At 38.3% G+C, this 20,999-nt stretch overlaps 1 protein-coding gene across 4 annotated transcripts in view; it reads right to left on the bottom strand.

The window, feature by feature from the left end:
• Positions 1 to 20,999, bottom strand: part of HLCS (holocarboxylase synthetase) — a 198,487-nt gene that overhangs the window by 90,457 nt on the left and 87,031 nt on the right. The window lies entirely within an intron of this gene.

Here is a 20,999-nt window from a genome sequence, read left to right on the forward strand (position 1 = left end):
TAATTCTAAAAAACAAAATACTGTAACAGATGTAGAAGAAAAGGATATTCAAGAAAACCCAAGTTTGACCATCAAATTCCCACATTAAGGAAGGTCAGATTATACTTGCAATTACAGTCTGATTTAAACATTAAGGCTCTATATTTCCCTCAAATGTAAAGTAAATTTCACACAGATAGCAATGGGAAATCTTTAAAAAAACAAAAACAAACAAACAAACAAGGGTGGAATATGCTCCTAATACAGAATTTCAAATACAGGTTCTATTCCTGCATCAAGATGCCCTTGTAAAGACCCTTAAAGACTGCACACAGTCCCAAAGTCAACAAGACTCCATATGAGACCAATGATACATAAAAGTGAATCCTGAAGAAGCACTAAAGTCAACGGTTGCATTCAGCATCTCCCAATGGGAAGATATTATAATAAATATTGCCCATTAACTGTTAGCCCATTTACTAACCTTGTGCACAGCAAGCAGTATTATTGTTGATGTTTATCAAACCAACTGCATAGCTGGGAGAGATTTAGGATACACAAAAGACTTTACAGAGGCAACTGATCAAGAAGCTGAAGCTGAACAGATGAATGAGACAAGGTGAAGCAAAAAGCAATATATAATAGAACAAGGAACAATACTTAAGGAGTTTTCTAAATGGTGATAAGAAACAAACTCTGAAAGGGATAAGTAGTTAGGAGAGGGACACGTCTACATTTGAATGTAGATCTCTATACATTAGTTATGTCGCCCCAGAAAGACTGAAAGTAGCACAGAGAAGTTGAAGAATAAAGAATGGATGCTGGGTTAGTCATAATTTTGTCAGGAATGTAAACCTATTGGATAATCACTGCTATGGGTTACCTGTGGTCCTAGTAGAGAAAATAAAGCAGCAAGGAGTTTTTTGATATTTCATGAAACAAAAATTTTACTGTGAAATTACTAGCAAAAGAAATGCAGACACTATAAATATCACTAAAAATTCTCCAAGTCACAGCCCCCACACAAACAAAACCACATGAAAATATAACCAATTCTAGGAAGACTAAATATGCTGTATAATACAATCCACTGTAGAAATCTATATGTGAACTGTATTCACACCAATAATCACTTAGTTAGGAAAAACCACATCTAGAAATCATATTCCTACTCTTCTTGTAATGAGGTGGACGTGAGCCAGTGCATAAGACGGATAGACATTTAATGTTTTTTGAAACCTGAAAACCAGAACGAAGGACCTCAGATTTACTAAAACACATAAAACTGAAAACACACAAGGCAAATACTTCTGCCTAACAGCTCATACCCTCAATGACTTTAATATCACACTATAAAAATAAGAGACATACAAACACTGAAGTTTATGACAGACTAAAACACACAACTGAAGTTCTTAATTTGTTTAATTTAAAGTGAAGTGCTCAGTCTGTCACTGGGAACTAACATGCACCCTAATTTTACTTTAAATAGTTAAGTAGCTGATTTCTCTGAAGATGCCCACAGAATATCTGTAAAATTCAAGGTTCAAGTTAGGGGTACACCGATAAAAAAAAAATTTTGCTGATATCAATGGCCAATTATTAACCAGCCATATCAGTCAATACAAATCTGATAACCGACATGATGCAGCCCAACAGCCTGGAGAGCAGCATTGGGCTGGTAAGTCTGTGGGGGGGGAAGGGGCATGGTGGGACAGATCAAGGCCCCCATGGTTAGGGAGGGAGTGGGAGTGGGGATGGGGTTGGGGCAGGTGCTGCCCAGCTGGGGCAGTAAATGGGCCTCAGGGGTGGGTCGCGGGGCAGAGCCACAGGCGGCTCATCCAGAAGGAACAGGGGGATGAGGAGAGGGGGGTTCCCCACCAGTACGTACACCCCCAGGGAAGGCATGGGAGGCATGTTCCCCCTGGATTTGTGTGTGGGGCAAGGGCAGGCTGCCTTCTGTGGGCTTGGGGCCAGAAGCTATGCTGGCCTCTTCCCGGTGGTGGGGCTGGGCTGGGGATGCGCTCCTAGCAGGTGGGGGCAGCACTGGGAGGGGAGACTATGAGGAATTCTGGGGTGGCTGTAGCCTACTCCGCACCCTGCTGCTCCCAGTGCTGCTGCCATCCACCGCACATCTGCCTGCCCTGAGTGCAGCCCTGGCCTAGCCCCACTTCTGGGAAGAGGCCAGCACAGCCTCTGGCCCTAACCCCACAGCAGGCAGCCCGCCCTCACCCCACATACAAATTCAGAGGACACATGCCCTTCATGCCTCCCCTGGGGATGTGTGCAGCTGTGGGAACTGCACCTCCCCGCCCCCTGCGCCCCCTGGACAAGCTGCTCGTTGCTCCATCCCATGCCCCATCCCAGGGGCCCATTCACTGTGGGGGCCTTGATCTGACTCCCGATGCCCATTCCCTCCCCCTGCCCCTTTCTCCCCACAGACTTACCAGCCAGATGCTACTTTCCAAGCTGCCTGGCTGCATGCATGCTTCAGCTGCGCCCATATACACAACATTTATCGATTACGTTATCGGCTACACTGGCCAAAAAAATCTGATGGCTGATAATGTTCATTGCCCTTTTATCAGTGCCACTCCGATATGCCACCGATGTACTGGCGCATCCCTAATTCAAGTGACTTTGTCAAGTACAGAACCACATTAGTATGTGAAAATCCAGTTTGTTTACATCAGCTTGTATCATACATGAGACTGCCATTCATAAGCTGACCAGAATCAGGGTACATTCAACAATGCCAGCCTGCAAAGCCACTAGTGTGTCTCTTTATTAAACTTTAAGTTTGAGTAGCTGGAGCAAAGCTTGTCAGAGACTTACTTCCCCTTTGTCCAAACCAATATATATCCATTACATTTCTGTTGTTGGGAATCTTCAGAAACCCCAAATTGTCACGTGCTTTGCATAAAATGCTCATTTGTAATACTTTTACATTATATTTGGAAAATTAAAATTATTTATTGAAGTATTAAAGTTTACTTGTTCCCTGTCTACCTTCTAAAAAATGTGAAATTACAATTGGTTTGTGTTTGTGCATTTACTGCCACTTTACAAACCACTGTCATGTTTCTGGCAGATGTGCGCTGCATATTACTACACCTCACAAACAGTGCACAAGTGAACATATTCATCGATGCTGTGCATGCTACATTCATGGTTAACTTTATTTATTTCTAAGGTGCTCACCATAACATCTGAGATTCTTAATGTTCAAGCAGGGAGCTAAATAAGGTTTGTATTAATGGGAAAAAAATGCTATAAAAGGACTTAATATTAAGGAAGACAAAATGATAGGCATCAATCATTGCCTAGTGCCTTCACTTCAGAGTGAGGAAACACTTAAACAAAAAGGAAAAGTTATATTAAAAAGTATTTGAAAAACCTAAGGTTACCACATTTTATGAGCCATGCCTGAGTTGTACATGGCACATCTGGTATAACAGATGCAATGTACAAGAAGGGGAATATTTGGAATACAGGAAACCCTTGCTATTCGTGGGTTCTGCATTCGTGGTTTCAAATATTTGTGAATGCTGAATCCGCATTTTAAATACACTTTATATACTTACAGGAGCTCCTTGGGAGCTCTGTGCTTGCTCCCACCTCCGCCGCTGCACTCCTGCTGTCAGAGCTGGCTCCCCCCCCCAGTCGCCGGGGGCACTGTGTTCATGAACGCAGTGCCTTATTCGCAGATTTTGCCATTCGCGGGGGATACAAGAACGTATCCCCCGTGAATGGCGAGAGTCGCCTGTAATGTACGTTTCCCAGAGTTAAAATAAACACCTCAGCACTCCAGCCTTTGGTTTGGCATTTTCTCCTCAGTGGGGGAGGCATTTATCTACTCTAACACTTTGCCACACATGAATTATCACTCAATTGCAGATAATGCCAAGCTTGCAGATAACATCAAACTGGCAGGATATAACAGGGTGCTGGAGGGTAGGGCTAGGATTCAGAATGACCTAGACAAATTGGAGGATTGGGCTGAAAGGAATCACATGAGGGTCAATAAAGACAAGTGCAAAGTCCTGTACTTAGGATGAAACAATCCCATGCATCAGTACAGGCTGGGGGCTGACTGTCTGGGAAGCAGCTCTGCAGAAAAGGACCTGGGGGTTGCAGTGGACAATCAGCTGAACATGAGCCAACAGTGTGCCCTTGCTGCCAAGAAGGCTAACAGCATACTGACCTGCATTGGTAGGAGTGTTGCCAGCAGATCAACAGAAGTGATTATTCCCCTCTATTCAGCACTGGTGAGACCACATCTGGAGTACTGTGTTCAGTTTTAAGCCCCCCACTACAGAAAGGATGTGGACAAATTGGAGAGAGTACTGCAGAGGGCAACAAAAATGGTTCAGGAGCTGGGGCACATGACTTCTGAGGAGAGGCTGAGGGAACTGGGCTTATTTAGTCTGCAGAAGAGAAGACGGAGAAGGGATTTAATAGCAGCCTTCAGCTATCTGAAGGAGGGTTTGAAAGAGGATGGAGCTAGACCGTTCTCACCAGTGGTAGATGATAGAACAAGGAGCAATGGCCTCAAGTTGCAGCAAGGGAAGTTTAAGTTAGATATTAGGAAGAATTTTCTTACTAGGAGAGTAATAAAACACTGGAACAGGTTACCCAGAGAGGTTGTGGAATCTCCATACTTGGAGATTTTTAAGACCCAACTAGACAAAGTCTTGGCTGGGATGATCTAGTCAGGGATGGTCCTGCTTTGAGGAGGAGGTTGGACTAGATGACCTCCTGAGGCCCCTTCCAACCCTAATTTTCTATGATTCTATGAATTATTCACAAAGGATAACTGCATTTATTTAATGTAAAGAAAAAAACCCACTAGAAAGTATTTTATCTCACCTTATTCATCATTGCAGTATTTCACTGTCTCAAAGAGCAGAGCAACAAAAAATGTCAAGTGAGTTTTCAGCCATCTGGACCTTGCCTAGTCATACACCAGAATTTAATAAACTAGAATCTATGAAATATCCAATTACTTATTTGTTACAATATAACCTTACTGTCATGGATATTTGTGCATCCTGGGTTTAACTGGCCAGAAAGTATTCAGCTTTTCTTTTTTTGTTTTTCACATGAGAAGGATCAGGCAGAGACTGACCTGTCCAGATTGTTCCCAGAAAGTCAATGGTACCAGAGAGTTCATTAAGCTCCACTATCCATCAAGCACTTGAACTTCCGACAGTTAAGTCAGATGACGACCAGGCCATCGAACAGGTTTAAATTGGCCCAACTATATGCATAATCAGATGCTGCCCACTATCCCACATTCTACCACTTAACAAAAATAAATAAAGACAATTTGGAACTTTAACATTCTATATATATCTATGTGTGTGTATGTGTGTGTGTGTATATATATATATATATAAAAAGGATTTAGTCCATCTGTCTGTGTGTCTGTCCATAATGCTCTTGGGGGGAGTGGCTCCTGGTGGGACGTGGCTCCAGCCAGTGCTGTGTCAAAAATGACAGGCAGGGCGTGGCTCCAGCGGAGCAGGCCAGGCAAATGTGAAGCGTGGATGGGGAGTGGCACGGGGCCAGATACAGAGCAGTGGGGGCGTGGCATGGGGCCAGATGCCGAGAGGTGGGGGGGAGGTGGTGCAGGGCTGGATGCAGAGTGGTGGGGTGGGTAGATGGTGGCAGAGGCCGCCGCGTGCAAGCTTACCCCTCCCCTGCTCCTGGGAGGCAACAGCAACATGGGATGGTGGGTGGTGGCGCTCCATCCCCCCCACCCCTCCCCATCATTCTTGATGGGGAATTCGCTAGTGGGATGAAAAAAACCACAGACTGAATACTGCTCTACCGAACAGTGATATAGAGCCACAGACAATACTTCTTTTTCAGTGACCAATAATGAACAAACATCAGAGAAGTTTACTTATCCCCTTTTCTCAACCTGACATGATGGTACATGAAAGTACCACAAATGAAGATTTTCCAGGTCCTTCTTCCAACTGGCTTCCATAATAACATTCTACAGTATTCTGTTGGCACTAGAGAATGGTCCTGCATATCAGCAAATAGTTCATGTATGTTAACATGAAGTGTAATAAAGTGAATCCACTCTACTCTAGTAGAGATGCCAAATACACTTGTATTTATTATTGTCAGACCTTCTCTAACCCAAGTGTTTGCAGAACTAAGAATGTCTTACAAAATTTCAGTGCAACAGTGACATTGTAGCTGTGGGTCCAGGAAGGAAGAAGAATGTCTGTCATTCAAAAGTTTATACAGCTCTATCTCAGCTATGCAGCTGATTCAATAATAGACATCACCCTTAGAATTCCTTGCTTCTCTTATATTCTTTCAGCCTTCCTTACAGCTGAAGTTTTATATTTTGTTTACAACAATGGAGTTCTTAAGAGTCTATTATTTTATTCCAGCCTTCTACCTCTTTTGCAATCTCTTCTAATTTTTTTCTTAAGAAAAAGGCAGTTGAGGATCTATGCCAGTTTTCATATAGCACTTCACTATTTATTGATATTACAGCTACACTGAGAAGTTTAAAATTAGGCATTCCCTTGTGAAAGGTGCTTTATAATGTAGTGGGAATACAGATTCGTCTTTAAAAATATAAAATTAAAAAAACACCGCCACAGAGGAGAAGGGAATATATGAACGCATGGGTGACAGCCCAGTAATGTGCACAGCTTGCAGGTTTCAAGCCAAATTTTTAGTTCTGCAGAGAACAGAAAATGGGAGATTTTTATATCACTATAATTTTGAATTATTTACCCATTAAAAATGACCAATCCCAAGTTAAAGTTAAAGCTATCGTGGAAATAAAGAATTATCAGCATTCTTTTAAGAAAACCTTGTAGAAAAATCCTGAATATAAAATAGTTCATTCACAACTCTTAACTTCTGATTGCCAGATTAAGTAGCAGGAGACTGTTTCTTCCAATTTTGACATTCATGAACATTGTCAGCAGTATCATACGCACCACTCAGTAATGGCTATTTCATCAAACTGCTTTAAATAAAGTCCTGCAATTTCTGTAGGAGCATCTAGAAAATAAAGTTTAACCACACAACTGAAACAAATGCATACAGTTCTGGTAAGAGGCAAAAGAACACATGTAAAATGCAGTAGGAATGAAATAAACTACAAGCATATAATCAGACCAAAAATATTTCTTCAAAACGTAACATGAATTGAGCTATATGTTTTCAATCACTGTCAACAACTTTAAAGATATTAAGAAACAGCATCAGTTTTCATTGAAAACTTTCTTACATTCTGTATAGCTGAAGATGTATCTACAATACAAACCAAATTGCTAGTTAGTTAAAGAACATTTCATATAGCACTAAACATTTTCTCTTTTGCCTGTTAAGCAAAATTATTACTTCATTTCCTATTCATCAATATGGAGAATATTTTATAGCATGCAGTAGAGTATCTATGACAGTGTTCCATAATCAGTCTCCAGTGGCATCGGTACAGCACAAGATTTTGTGGAATCTGACTTAACCAATCAAACTTGAATCCATAGACCCAAGGTTAATCAAGCCAGATAAACAGATTGCAAAGGTGACATTCTGTCTGAGACACTGTTTTTTTCTTATAAAAGCTTTTTAAAAAAATACAAAAAGCTTTTCATTAAAACAAATTCCTTGTATAAGCATCTTTTCCCTTCTACCCTATACAGGCATCCAAAGATTCTTCTGTAGTTTTCTCCTCTTTGGATTAAATAAAAGGGAGCATATATAAACATTAAAAACTGGAACTAATTAATGTGCGGGCCGGGGGCAAGCCGGGCCCGTCTTTGCACATGCGGGCTGTGGCCAGCAGCCTGGGCACGCGGGGCTGGAGGAGACCGGGGGTGAGCTAGAATTAGTCACGGACGTGTAGTGGTTGATTTAAAGATTATTTACTTACACCCAAGATGGTCGCGGTATAGGCTGGACAGTTTCCAGGTGCAGCTCCGCTTAAATCCTCGTTGGAGGACTAAGACAAATTCGTTCTAGCCCCGGAGTTGTTAAAGCTCCGCGGGTTCGGTAGTTTCTCTCCCACGGAGTTGCCGAAGCTCCGTGGGTTCGGTTCTCTTGCCCCGGAGTTGTTAAAGCTCCGCGGGTTCGTATCTTTAATATGCAGGAAGGGATACGTCTACGAATTTATCGGCGATGGGGAGAGGCTAGAGGCTGTTAGGCCTCTGTTGCCTTTTAAGAAATGCGTTGGGTCCGTAAGGATCCGTAGCACTTAGAGATCTTCACACTCTCCCTCTCGGACTCCAATTGCTCTCTCTCCAACTTGGGTGGAAACCACCCAAGCTCTTTATACGGCTAGCAAGCCAATTGCTAGCCGCCACGTGTGCATGTATTAGAATCGGCCAATAATGTGGCACGAATCTTCATACAAATGGCGGGAACTCCTTGCACCGTGCATTTCTTAGATGCAAAAGAAATGCACCATGCAAAGAAAGCTTCAAATTGGCGGGAAATTCTCCGTTGCACCGGGGTTCTCTTCTGCAGCAGAAAACTCCACCGTGCAAGGAAGCTGCAATTTAGCAGGAAAAATAATTTAGCAGTGCCAAAGCACACACAAACAAAAACTCACAACTTTGGGTTGTGACAATTAATAAAGCATTTCTTATTATATACCTCCTTTTAAAATGGTAAACTTCTTGAGGAACAGATGCTATTCTATACATGTCTTTAAAAGGTGTTCGCTCCATAGTATCTTATGGTGCTTCCTTATATTTTGTTTAGTGTCGAGCACAATAAAGAAAAAATAAACACATCCCAGAACACAACATGATTCTCAAAGCTACTGAGAAAACTACATGTAAACAGTGACTTAGTAGAAAAAGGAAAAGTTAAAATGAAAAGCAGTATTAACAGACATTACATTACTGTAATGTTCTGTTAACCTTCCAAGACCATTATCTTTAGAGCTAGTACTGGACTGAATTAAAAATTCTGAGGATGCTTTTTACTACCACAGGAAAAATCCCACCCATCCAATTGCTTTTTCAAATCCCTTGGCAAAAGGTGATTATTTCATCCCTCATTTTTCAAAACAGATGGATAAATTGTAACGGAAAATTCTAAACATTCCACTGGCATTGATCCTTACTAACCTGATATGGTCTACTAACTTAAAATTATTCCCTATCACATACATTCTATATGACATCAGCTACCACACAAGATTTTAATACGCATTAAGCAGGTGGCCACCAGCAATTTCTTTTTTATCTAACATCTGGTATTGTACTCTGTAAAAGGTAGAAGTCCTTAATTTTTTTAATAAACCAGGAATTTACTTGTAAAATTTCAAGTAAAATATACTTTTAGAACTGCTGCATTTAATTTCCAATCCCAAAATTCTAAGGTTATTGCAAAATAATACTCTACATTTTTCATACATCTGTTCAATGATATTTTAGATTCTTTCCCTTCTTTTTCCAAAGCAACCTGACAGATGACTTACTGAGACTATATGAGCCTTTTATGCAATACTTTATATTTTTCAGTGTTAGTCTTAACTAAATTAGCTCATTAGCCAAACACTAACTGAAAGGGCAGGGGAGAGGTTAAAAATAATTAGGAAAACAACATGTAAATCAAGTTAATTGCCCCTTCATTGTTAGGAGTTGGATGAGGACCCATATTTAAAAAAAGAAGGGGAGTTTTTAGTGCCAAATTGAGTACTTCATCTTCAACATATATTTATATTCAGTGCCAACATTAAGATACACAATAACAGATTCCAGCTCCTGACTAACATCACATATCTACTGCAGGACAGCAACTCCTGATTTACACAAATTTGAGCAGAAGATACTTTCAGCCTATAAAAACCAAGCAGTACCACAACAATATGTTTATTTAAACCAAAAAAGTTTTTTAAAAAAATGAGAGAGAGAGAGAGAGAGATGTTCCCAGGCTAAAATTCCAACATCCAAAGTAAACTTCAGTATAAATGTGGACTTCATACTCCATAAAAATACAAATTCCTCAAGAGGTTTCTGGTTCTATAGCAACAGATTCTGAGTGAGAATATTTTTTATTTACTTTAACATATGTTTCTTTCTCTAGTTTTCAGAGAACTAAAGGAGTGTTTAAATAAACAAATTAATTGTAAAATCCATTAAATATGTTGGATTAAACAGGTGCTAAGTATACAAAAATATAAAATATATAGTTAACGGGTAATTTTTGAACCAAAAAAGCTTACATGACCAAAAGCTTACATGAACATGACCAAAAGCTTACATGAACATTTTAGGGATTAATGAAAGCTTATTTTGAAAAATCGGATCTTGAATCTTAATTTTCTTTTTAAAATAAAATTTTAATAGATTGGGAAGCATTTAAGTCAAGTCAGCTCAATTCTGCAGGTAAATCCACTCAAGCCTTCAGTATTTAATGGTCTCTATTCTATTCAGATTAGCCCAATGCAGTATTTTGCTAAGTTGCATTTTTATGTATAAACAGTTTCAAGTGTAAAACTTAAAGCTGCCTACGTAGTTCTGTCTAGGTATTTACATAATAAATCTGATTGAGAGGAAGAGTTAAAGATGACAAAAGAGGGAAAGATTAAAATGAACAGGCAAAGCAGACAGAAGAGTGCATTAAGATCTTCAGAATCAGCTGTAAGACTTCTGGCAGAGCCAGTAAGTTTATCCATTATTAGCCTCACAAAAGAAAGTTAAGCCCTTCATCTAACTCTCAATCGCCACAAATTTCCAAAGAAATACATTTAAAAATAGAAGCATCATGTGGCTGGGGTGGAGACAAAGGAGTTATTACCAGACTCTGACTACAGGAGAGAGAGAACCCTAGCCACTGAATCCATCTGCCAACACTTGAAATATCCTTCAGTGGACAATTATTCAGATAAATAAGGGGTAGTAGACCTCAAAAGTTTGTGTACAATCATTCTCATGATTTGTAAATTATTTACTCCAAATAATATTTAAATATGCTCTGAATGCCAAGTGTTTATTAGAACTATTCTATCCGTTCTTCTTAAGCTTAAGAGCATAAGAAATGTCATACTGGGTCATACCAATGGTCCATCTAGCGCAGTGTCTTGTCTCCCACAGTGGCATAATTGGATGCTATAGCAGGAGACACTGAACCAGATCTCTAGAGCAGAGGTGTTCAACTTCCAGGCCTGCAGACCAATTGAGGCCTGTGGAGCCATTGCATGTGGCCTATGGGGCCTCCCCATGGGTCCAGAAATTTGGCAGCAGGCTATTAATATGGCCACCCTCCCCCTGACCAAATCCCTAAACCCTAAGCCCCACATGCCCGGTCAGAGCTAGGTTGTGCCCTCTTCCCCGTGAAGGGCCAGGTTAGGTCTATGCCCCCCTATGGGAACAGGCCATGTCTCCTTTTCCCCCATGGGGTCAGGTCAGGGCCAGGTCAAGCCTCCTTCTAACCTATGGGGCCATACTGGGGCAGAGTCATGCCCTTTCACTCCTCCCCCCACTGAGTTACTTCCCTCCCCTCCCTCCTGTGGGGCCAAGTGAAGCCCCCTTTCCACCTGTGGGACCAAGCTGAGGCAGGGCTGCCTCTGACCCTCTTCCACATGGCCAGATGATGATTGCTGAACTGGTCCAGGGAGCTGGCTCAGAACCATCATTTGACCACGGTCAGACCAGGCACTGCCCCTCTGGCCCACTGGAGAGAAAGGTTGAGCACCACTGCTCTGGAGTGATCTATCCCCTGTTCAATACCTTTTCCAGCATCTACCATTGCTGGTATAGAGATGCCAAAGGAAACACCTCCCGTCATTTTGTTCAACAGCTTTTATGTAATATAATATAATATAATATAATATAATATAATATAATATATATGTAACATACATTAATTTGTTGAGTCCCTTTTAGAAACTAGCTGTGCTATGTGTCTCTACCACTTCCTGTGACAATGAATTTGACAAGTTACTTGTTTATGCAATTCCCAGGTACTTCCCTTTTTAGTTTTAAAACTAGCCCATTTGCTAGTGAGATATAAAATACTGGAGCATAAATAAGATTAATTTCTTTCTTCCCTTTCTTTCCTTCTATCCCGGCACATTCTTACTATCTCCATTCCTCCCTTCTCCTTTTACATATTACTTTCCTTTCACTTTCCTCAGGTTCCTCCTTGAAGAAAAGAGCATCTCCTGTCTTTCTAAGTGTTTTCCTAAAGCAAAGTTTTCAAGAAGGGAATGCTCCAGCTATAGAGGAGGTGGACAGAATTCATCCCTTACGACTCCAAACTATCATGCCACATAATTATCTTTTTATATGAAAATATAACTAATAGGTATACAAATATCATATATAATTAAACAATAATCTTTATGCTTTCTGTTATTTCAATATGTTTCTCTTTAACACTGAAATGACAATAAAACAGCAGACTGATTCAATAAAAAAGGATAAATATGGGATGCACTCTGGTCACATTCTCAGTATATTTGATTTTCAAAGGCATGTGTGGCCTAAGGAAGAGAAGATGTTTTAATATGAAAGCCAAATTAAATTCTACTGAAGAAGAATTTAATGTCAATGGATTAATAAAAAGGTAAATTACTTGGAATGAAGTAAAAAAAGTTTTCTGGAAGTTTAAAAACATTTTTAAAGTTTAAAGGCTTCCCCAAAGTTGATGATCAGAATTTCCATAAGGAAGTATCTCAGAAGGTAGAGTAACACCACATTTAAAAAAAACTATGGCCCAGTGCAAGCCTTATATTTTAAAGAGATGGGCAGTTAGATATGTCAGTCTGATGTCAGGCAGAAGGCAGGGAAAATCTGCACCTTACAGACTAACTAAATTAGAGAATCAGTGGGTCAATTTCTCCACTGACTTTCACTCTATGCAACTTCACTACATTATATAGAATATGAAACTGTATCAGAAGCTGCAACATTCATTGGAGACATCATAATCATTACAATCTGGACCTGCAGTGTTGAGATGTCAGGTTCTGCATCACACTGAAATCTGATAAGCAACCAGTGGGCAATCTCAAATTCCTAATGAACACTTGTCTAGAACAGAAAATGCAACAGAAGTGTCAATATTGTTAACTGTCTCAAAAAGATCAAGGACTTAAAAAGCATGAAAACTTCACTACTGCCTCCTCAGCTATAAAAGTAAACTTTTCTTCTTTTACCTTACCTCATCCACTGCATCTACTCTCAATGAGGTTTGATCTTTCTATGCAATTTTTTACAATTCACTTAAGTATATACAAGCTTCCCCCTATATTGTAAAAAGGGAAAAAATAAATACAGTAAGTTGTAATGCAGAATGATGCAAGGTTAAAAAGTCAGCAAGTCAAACGCAATTACAGTTCCACCAAATCTGTTTTGAAAAAAATTCCTGACTAAGGCTAGTTACACAGCTTAACATCCAGCCTTCATGTTTTAAAGTCTGTGCATTAAAACACAGCCATGCTAGCCTTGTTGAAACTGTACCATATGCATTCTCTAACTTTTGTTTTAACTATGCAGCCTCAATGTCACACTAGTATAGCCTGTTGTATTTAATGAGTGAGTGCTCAAGAGACCCCTATTTATTCATAGGGAGAAAAAAAACTGTACTAGAACTAGCAGCAGGGTAACATAATACAGGGAAGGGGCACAATACAAGTTAATTGCTCTGCTCCACAAAAATGGTATCTATTTTTCATGACCCAGGTCCCCTTGGGAACTTCAAACCTCTCCATATAACTAAAAGTGCCCATTTTATTAAATGAAGAAAGCTTACTAACTTTACAAAAGTATAAAAGAAAAGAGGCATATATTTTGCTTCCAATTCCATGAAAAATCAGACACACAAGGTGCATGAAAGCAAAATAGGGACCCAATTGTTTAATACCCACAGGAATTGTTCAAAACAGGTGGAAAGAAAAGCAAGGATAATTGACACAAGGGTATATGCATGTGGAGATGACAAATCTGAATAAAAAAATCTTTCAGCGAGCATGTAATGAAAAACGGTGCTGTACAGTGAAGTCCTGGGAATGACAAAGAACCAAATCAGGGCCAAGAACATCCAAATTCTTGGCTTTCCTACCACATGGAAGGAACTAGCTTGGCTTTGTTACAAATACACTTGTCCAATTCTTAGTTATCAATATGGAAGACAGTCCATTCTCATACTGGATGATACAATGGAGTACAAAACAAGAAGGGTGGGGAGGATATGGGGAAATCAGAGTACAGTACCTTTAGAGCTGCCTTGGCCAACAATGGACAGAAAGACTGCTGTTATGTCTTGTCCAGCACCAGGAGGTACAGTCTAAGGAAAACAGACTTCTGTTCCCTGGCCTAAGTGCTATCACCTTCAGGAGCAAGAACATGGATGCAGTTACCCTGATAAGACTTTAACGAAAGAAAAAACACACAATAACTGAGAAAAAGACCTTGAAAAATAAAAAGAGTTCAGGTAAAATTATAAAATTAAAGCACACGCTAACAATGCAAACAATGCAGAAGGTAACTGGATGTGTACTGTAGGTATAAAAATCTTCAAAAAGCAGCTCAATAAATATGTCATTTTAATATTTTAAATAAAACATTTAGTCATACAGTCCTATTCAACATAAAAACTGAAATATCTGTTCAATATAATATTGTTGAAAACCTGCTACTTTTTAAAAGATGGTATGTACTTTTATCATTGCTTTCCATTTCCATTCCTCCACATCAGGAATGGTAAATTCAAAGAGGGAATCTGTACTTTTTAAATTGTCTCAAAGGAACAACTCCATATGCAAAAAAAATTAACCAAAAGACCCTCTCTCCTCTCACTGATTTTTCCTTCCAGAGACTGCTACCCTATAAACCAGTGGAGAGCCTTAAGATCCTTTCAGGGGTGTTGCAGCATGCTACATAATATTAGCACTTTTAGGTGTGATAACATGATACACAAGATAACCCAGAAATGTTAAATAGGAATCCATAGTGTTAAAAATACTTTGACCTGTTGTGGTCTGAGCTCTTTGCAATGGAAAAAATGGTGTTATTTTTCTGTAGTCAAAAAATGAGTGAAAAGTAAGAGCTAACATTTTCCAAGAGGTGCCTTGAGCTTATCTAGGGATGCCTTGAGTCTAAAATGGTTGAAAACCGTGGCTATGAACTATAACCATTGACCAATGATAACCATGAAATGACCTCTTTCCTTCCCCACCAGCCCTTTCCATTATTTTACATATATCAGATAGGGATATCATTTTTCACTAGTTAAAACTGCACAGAACAAGAGTAAGAAGAATATAAGAATAAATTAGAGGTGTAAAGGTGATATTTCATAATACATACTTTTTGTATAAAGAGAGTGAAAGGCACCCTTCTCAGCCATTACATCATATTTCTACTTACTAATGTGAACACTTAGGGGGGAAACAAGTAAAAATAGAATATGAATTTATGGATGACATTTTATGTAAGGCAAAAAAAGGAGGCCTAAAACCAAAAATCTGAATCCTTTATTGTGGAAAAACATGCAACTGCTAAACCATTATTAAGAGTAGGGAAAAATAATAATAAAGTAACTAGGGGGTAGGTTAGAACTATAATTTTAGAAAAGCTGAACGTTACTCTTAGTATATGCATTGATAATCTAAAATTTGAAATTGTATTCCAGTTAAATTTAAAAACCAGAGTAAGCCAGTCCCTAAGCAAAAACAGTTTTGACAAGGGTTATTTTTTTTGCACAACCAGCCAGTTTAAAAGTGCTCTGCCATCATGCACATGTGTTACATCATGGCTGTAGAGTGCTTTCAGAGGCCTGATTGCGTGAAAAATGTAACTCTTATAAAAGCCCACAGACTGGTTTAAAAATGGAGGAACCAGGTCTAAGCACCTTCCCCCTCATCACCAAAGGGCAAATGTGTGTTCTGTTCACTATATACCTAAAATATGCCACTTACAGAAAACTGCATAAATTAGATTAATTCTGCCTCAGGCTTTTGTATGTCTGTACTAGCCTTAAAGTGCACCATTAGTGTGCCAGGAACATACCAGACAGTCTAAAACCCAAAGCTGATTTCTTGCAGGGTTTAGAAGCTAAGGGCCAAGATCCTTCAGCATCCCTAGGAGGAACGAGAAGGGTAAGAGGTCAGTGACAGTATTTACTGTAGGCCCTGACTTCACAGAAAAAGGTGCTTTTCTCACTCAACTGAGTTTACGCTACAAGGAGACCAACTCATATACTGTTAAAAGTGATAAACTGTGTCAGCAGAAGTATTAAGGAAGATATTCAATCAAGTTAAACTGACTATTGAAAAAAGCACCTTCTTACCTATTGGGATAGGGCTATAGCAGACTCTTCTGCTAATATTTGCAGGATTGTGCCTTATACAGGGAAGGATGCAACAAAAACAGTAACACAATTTTCCATGTGTCATAATTGTTTCAAAGTTTTACCTTTTTAATGTTTTTGGTTATTGACATAGGAAACACAAGAATTTGGAGGCTTTTTAAAGTAAGCAAGCTTTAAGCAAAGACTGAAAAAGTGATGGTTATGATGAATGGAGTGGGACAGGCATACGACTCCAAATACATATTTGGAAGAAAGGAAAGTAGCAAATACATTTAGTTGGAGCCATGCCTGTCTCACTCCATTATACCATAACCATCTTTTTTTAGGCCTTGCTTAAGGGATGCTTACTTTAAAAAAACCTCTTTCTTGTATATCATTAATTCTTAGTATAAATAAATATCAGACAAGGATCCAAAATTCTTGTCAAAGGCACAGAATACCTATATGTACTATTTCTCCATTAAGCTAAAACTATTTGTACTGTTTAACATTAATTCTAAGTTCCTGGGGGACTGGACCCGATGATCTTGTAAGGTCCCTTCCAGCCCCTAACATCTATGAATCTGTGAATCGATGTATAAGGCACACAAGTGTCAGCAATTCCTAAGTGCACATACATTTGCTGCTGCTGACCTTTGAATACACATGCAGAAGTTTTACACTTAATCTCAAATCCCAATCACCACTGTCCAAAACGAGAAGCACAAATGTAGTTCACTTTCACTTCAGAGTGGACTGCAATTTCAAACTATGTGAACCCCAAAAGGTATTAATTAAAAACTCAAAATAGATTTCAGTAATGCAAAGGATTTTCTTTTTCAAAGCATTTAAACCTTTGGACACTGTTTATTTTGAACTGTCATTTTATTTAAATACCCCTATTAATCACTTACAGAAATAATTTACACTCACTTTTTCCCTCTTCTAAATGTTACTCTTCTCTTATGTGAAGAAGCCCATATCATATGTCCCATCACTGCTCACTATGCCACCCTAAGAGTATTGTGCCTATTGTTCCTCTTCCCTATTAGTGAAGAAGATTGAATGGTATTACAATATTTAAACCAATCTTCAGGCATTTCATATTTAACATATGAAATGTATGAAACATATTTAACGTAACATGCTAGCTTTGTATGTAAACCTACTCTAACCAAATACAACTTTACAGTGGCACAGTAGATATGAGTAAGGAATAAAATTAAAATCTCATAGAGTGTATCTAATTGATATTATAACATATCAAACTATTTTAGCCAATAAAAGCATACTAGAAGTATTTCTTTATCAACCTCAAGTCCCTTGGGCCTAATAAGTATGTCTCTACAATGCAATGCTTGTACCACTGCACCAGCTGCAACCTTAAAACTAATGGGCCTATCCTAAATCATACAATGCCAAGCATGCAGAGGGGGTGAGGGGTACTTCTCAAAAGGTTAACCTGTGCAGGTGACTTGGTGATATGTCTATTTGACTGGCAAAACAGAAAGATGCTCTGGGATGTGACTTACAGAAATAGCTCCCTTAAAAAGGAGGGTGGAGAGAGGAAAGGAGGAAGAACAACTCTTGATGTTGCTTTTAAATTTTAATAAATAATAACAACTTTAGAAAGGTATTTTAAAACTACTCTTCTCAAATAATTTAATAAGAGAGATGATTAATATGAAAACCATGAAAACTTTATTTTACAATTGGACTAATCCTTTTTAATTGGACCTACTTATAGATGAATGCACACTTTACGTTTTTACCTTTGCACATGTAAAATGTATGACAATGATAACACAGTGTGTATATTAATATATATAAAACATCAATATAAACCATCTGGCGAGCTAATGAATAATCAAGGGATTCCAAATTAAACTACAGAATTTTCCCTTAGAATCTTTAGGATAACACTGTCAAGTTTAATCTATTCACTTAGTCTCCAGAATCAATTTTTCAAACTTTATGACAGGTCTAATAGTTTCCACCTGTTTCTCTTGCTTGACTTTTGACTGGCACGTTACCAGCCAGGGTGGAAATGTAGACAAAGACCCCTATTAGGCCCCGGCTGTTTCTCTACTGTGAGGTCACTCAGCCATTAAATTAGTTCCAGCCCACTTTTTCCTTCTATGTCTTAATTTTGGGGGGATCTGAAGGTTTGGGGAGTGAGAAGGAAGGAAGGACAAAGATTCTGCATTCAGATTGTGAAAAAGGTATAAAGAAACCTAACAAGCATTTTATAATCTGAAATTTAGTAGCATATTTCTAATCTATAGCATAATAATGATAAATTCAGACCATATTTAATTTTTTATTAAGAGATGTATATATATATAATCTTTTCTGACAGTATACATTAGGTAAATGTAAGAACAGTATTTATAGTTTTAAAATCCCATATATTCTAGATGTAGATACCTTACTAAGCTTTGCGTACAGTTAAAAAAAAAATCAGGCTACTGATATCATTACACTGAATCATAATTATTGAAAGAAAGGAAAGTATCATTATTTATTCATTACATCAATGGCAAAACGAACCAAAAGCCTTCATTGTATAACATTTCTTTAAGAGCCCAGACACAGCATCTGCAGCTACAAAGTTTGCTTGGTAATCATATTGGCAAGAAATATTGTACATTAGTGGAGTTCTTAGCTTTGTGTGGAACCATGGCTATTTATTTTTAGGGCAAGCCTAGAGATCCTTTTCCTGAGACTTCTCTTTTGCCTATGTATCTAATAAAAATTGCTTCCATGAGTTGATTTTCACTTAGGGCTGAAGGCTAAAACAAACTGATGTAGTACATATTCTATCAACTGTCTTACAGCTCATTTGGAACCAGTGCTAAATTAATAGAATAATATTCTACACTTGATTTAATTTATTTTTCCCCTACAGTTAAAGCTACCAAAAAAGGATCTTCATATCAATGTTTACAAACATCTGACTTTCACAAGCCTAAAGGCACTCTATTAAACTGTAAACAGCATACCTATAAGGAATGCATCAGCCATCAAAACAATGCAGTCAAATAATACCAACCACAATCTTCACAACAAATACTTTGGCTAATTAAAACAATAGGCTTCTGGCAGGCAAAATGAATTACCCATGTTAGAATTTGGCCAGGACCTCTCTTTCTAACAGAAGCGATTTAATGGTTAGGACTTCTGTTTTACATCTCATATGAAAGCCAGCAGCTCAAATAGCATAATGCTGAAGAAATATTTGAAGACACTGTCCTGTACACACTTCTGCATTTATGTAGTTTATTCCATTAAGGCTACTCAAGTGGATAAAGCATCTCAAGTACCTAAATGTCTACAGGATCCAGCCCTGAATTTAAAATAAAAGAAAAACTACACATTTACAGAAAAAAAACAACTAATATTGCTTCTTGCAACACCTTGATTCTTACTTGGAGATCTTAAATGTTTACCAGACTGGACCTAACTTAACTAGTAATATCTAAAGAAATTAAAGCCACTGAATTAAGCAATACTAATTAACATTTACAGGTGCAGACCCTGTTACTGATAGTATCATCTGAAATAGATGTTTATGCAAAAGTTTACATCATGACAAATGAAACGTCAAGTCCCAAGTTTCCTCAGACAAAATGATGAGCCTGATATCAACCTAAAAGGTCAAACATTTGTATCAAGTTAAAATACAGAGTTTAACTTGATATCAAGCCAACCCCTCAAAGATGAGAATCACATTCTGAAGATCCAGTAAATGACCTCCTTCTCTCCACGGGTCACCACCAAAGACAATAAGAATACAGGCAGGTGCACAGATCCATGCAGACAAACCTAACTGCAGGACTAGGGCCTAAATCCAAGCAGGTTAGGGGAGAATTCAGTTTTTATATCTAACATCATTTTAGTTAGTGAACAACAGAAACAGAAATAAAAATGTTTCTTGTATAGCATTTTATTGCCCACTTATTCATAAGAAGTGAATCAGTTTTGTCTATCTTCAAATGGAATAATCTAATTAACATAATTTATACTGGATAGAAATGCAGTTTTAACATTTGATTTCAAGTTTTCCTAGCATGTATAATCGACATATCTTTTGTAAATTCTCTTGATGAATCAGATTAAAATATAAAAGATCTTCCAACAGGTAAAATGTATTCAATCTATGTATTTACCTCTCTGTCCCCCCTTTCCCTCAGCTACTAACATTCTAGTATTTAATGAACAATATAAACTAGTTGTTTTATACTATTTCATATCTATCAGTATATATTTATACTATTTCAGTTTAAGCCTTACTCTCATCAAATAAAACTATTTTTAAAAACCATATCTAACTATCCCTTTACAAGGAGGTATATTTCAAGGTCAATTTATATAGGACCTAATCTATAACTGAGGAGAAACAGTTCTTGCTCACTAACTATGACTACAGCCAAAGCGATTTTGATGATGTTAGCCTTTATTTTTTCACCTTCATCAACAAAAGACCAGGTTAAATTTATCTTGAAACAGTACAATTCATATGCAGGCCAGAATTACCATATATGATTGACCCTTCTTTCAAGAGCTTTCTTTATCCAACGTTACAACTACAAGTAGGAACGCACAATATATCTGGAGAACAGTGCAACAGTATCCCATAAGAAAACACTCCATCCATCTGATTAGTTTACTGTGTCAAATATTCTAATATAATAAAAGCCTTAATCTGTCTGTCTGTCCATAATGCTTTGTCAGAC

Source organism: Alligator mississippiensis, chromosome 1 (assembly GCF_030867095.1).
Source record: "Alligator mississippiensis isolate rAllMis1 chromosome 1, rAllMis1, whole genome shotgun sequence".
Lineage (NCBI taxonomy): Eukaryota > Metazoa > Chordata > Crocodylia > Alligatoridae > Alligator > Alligator mississippiensis.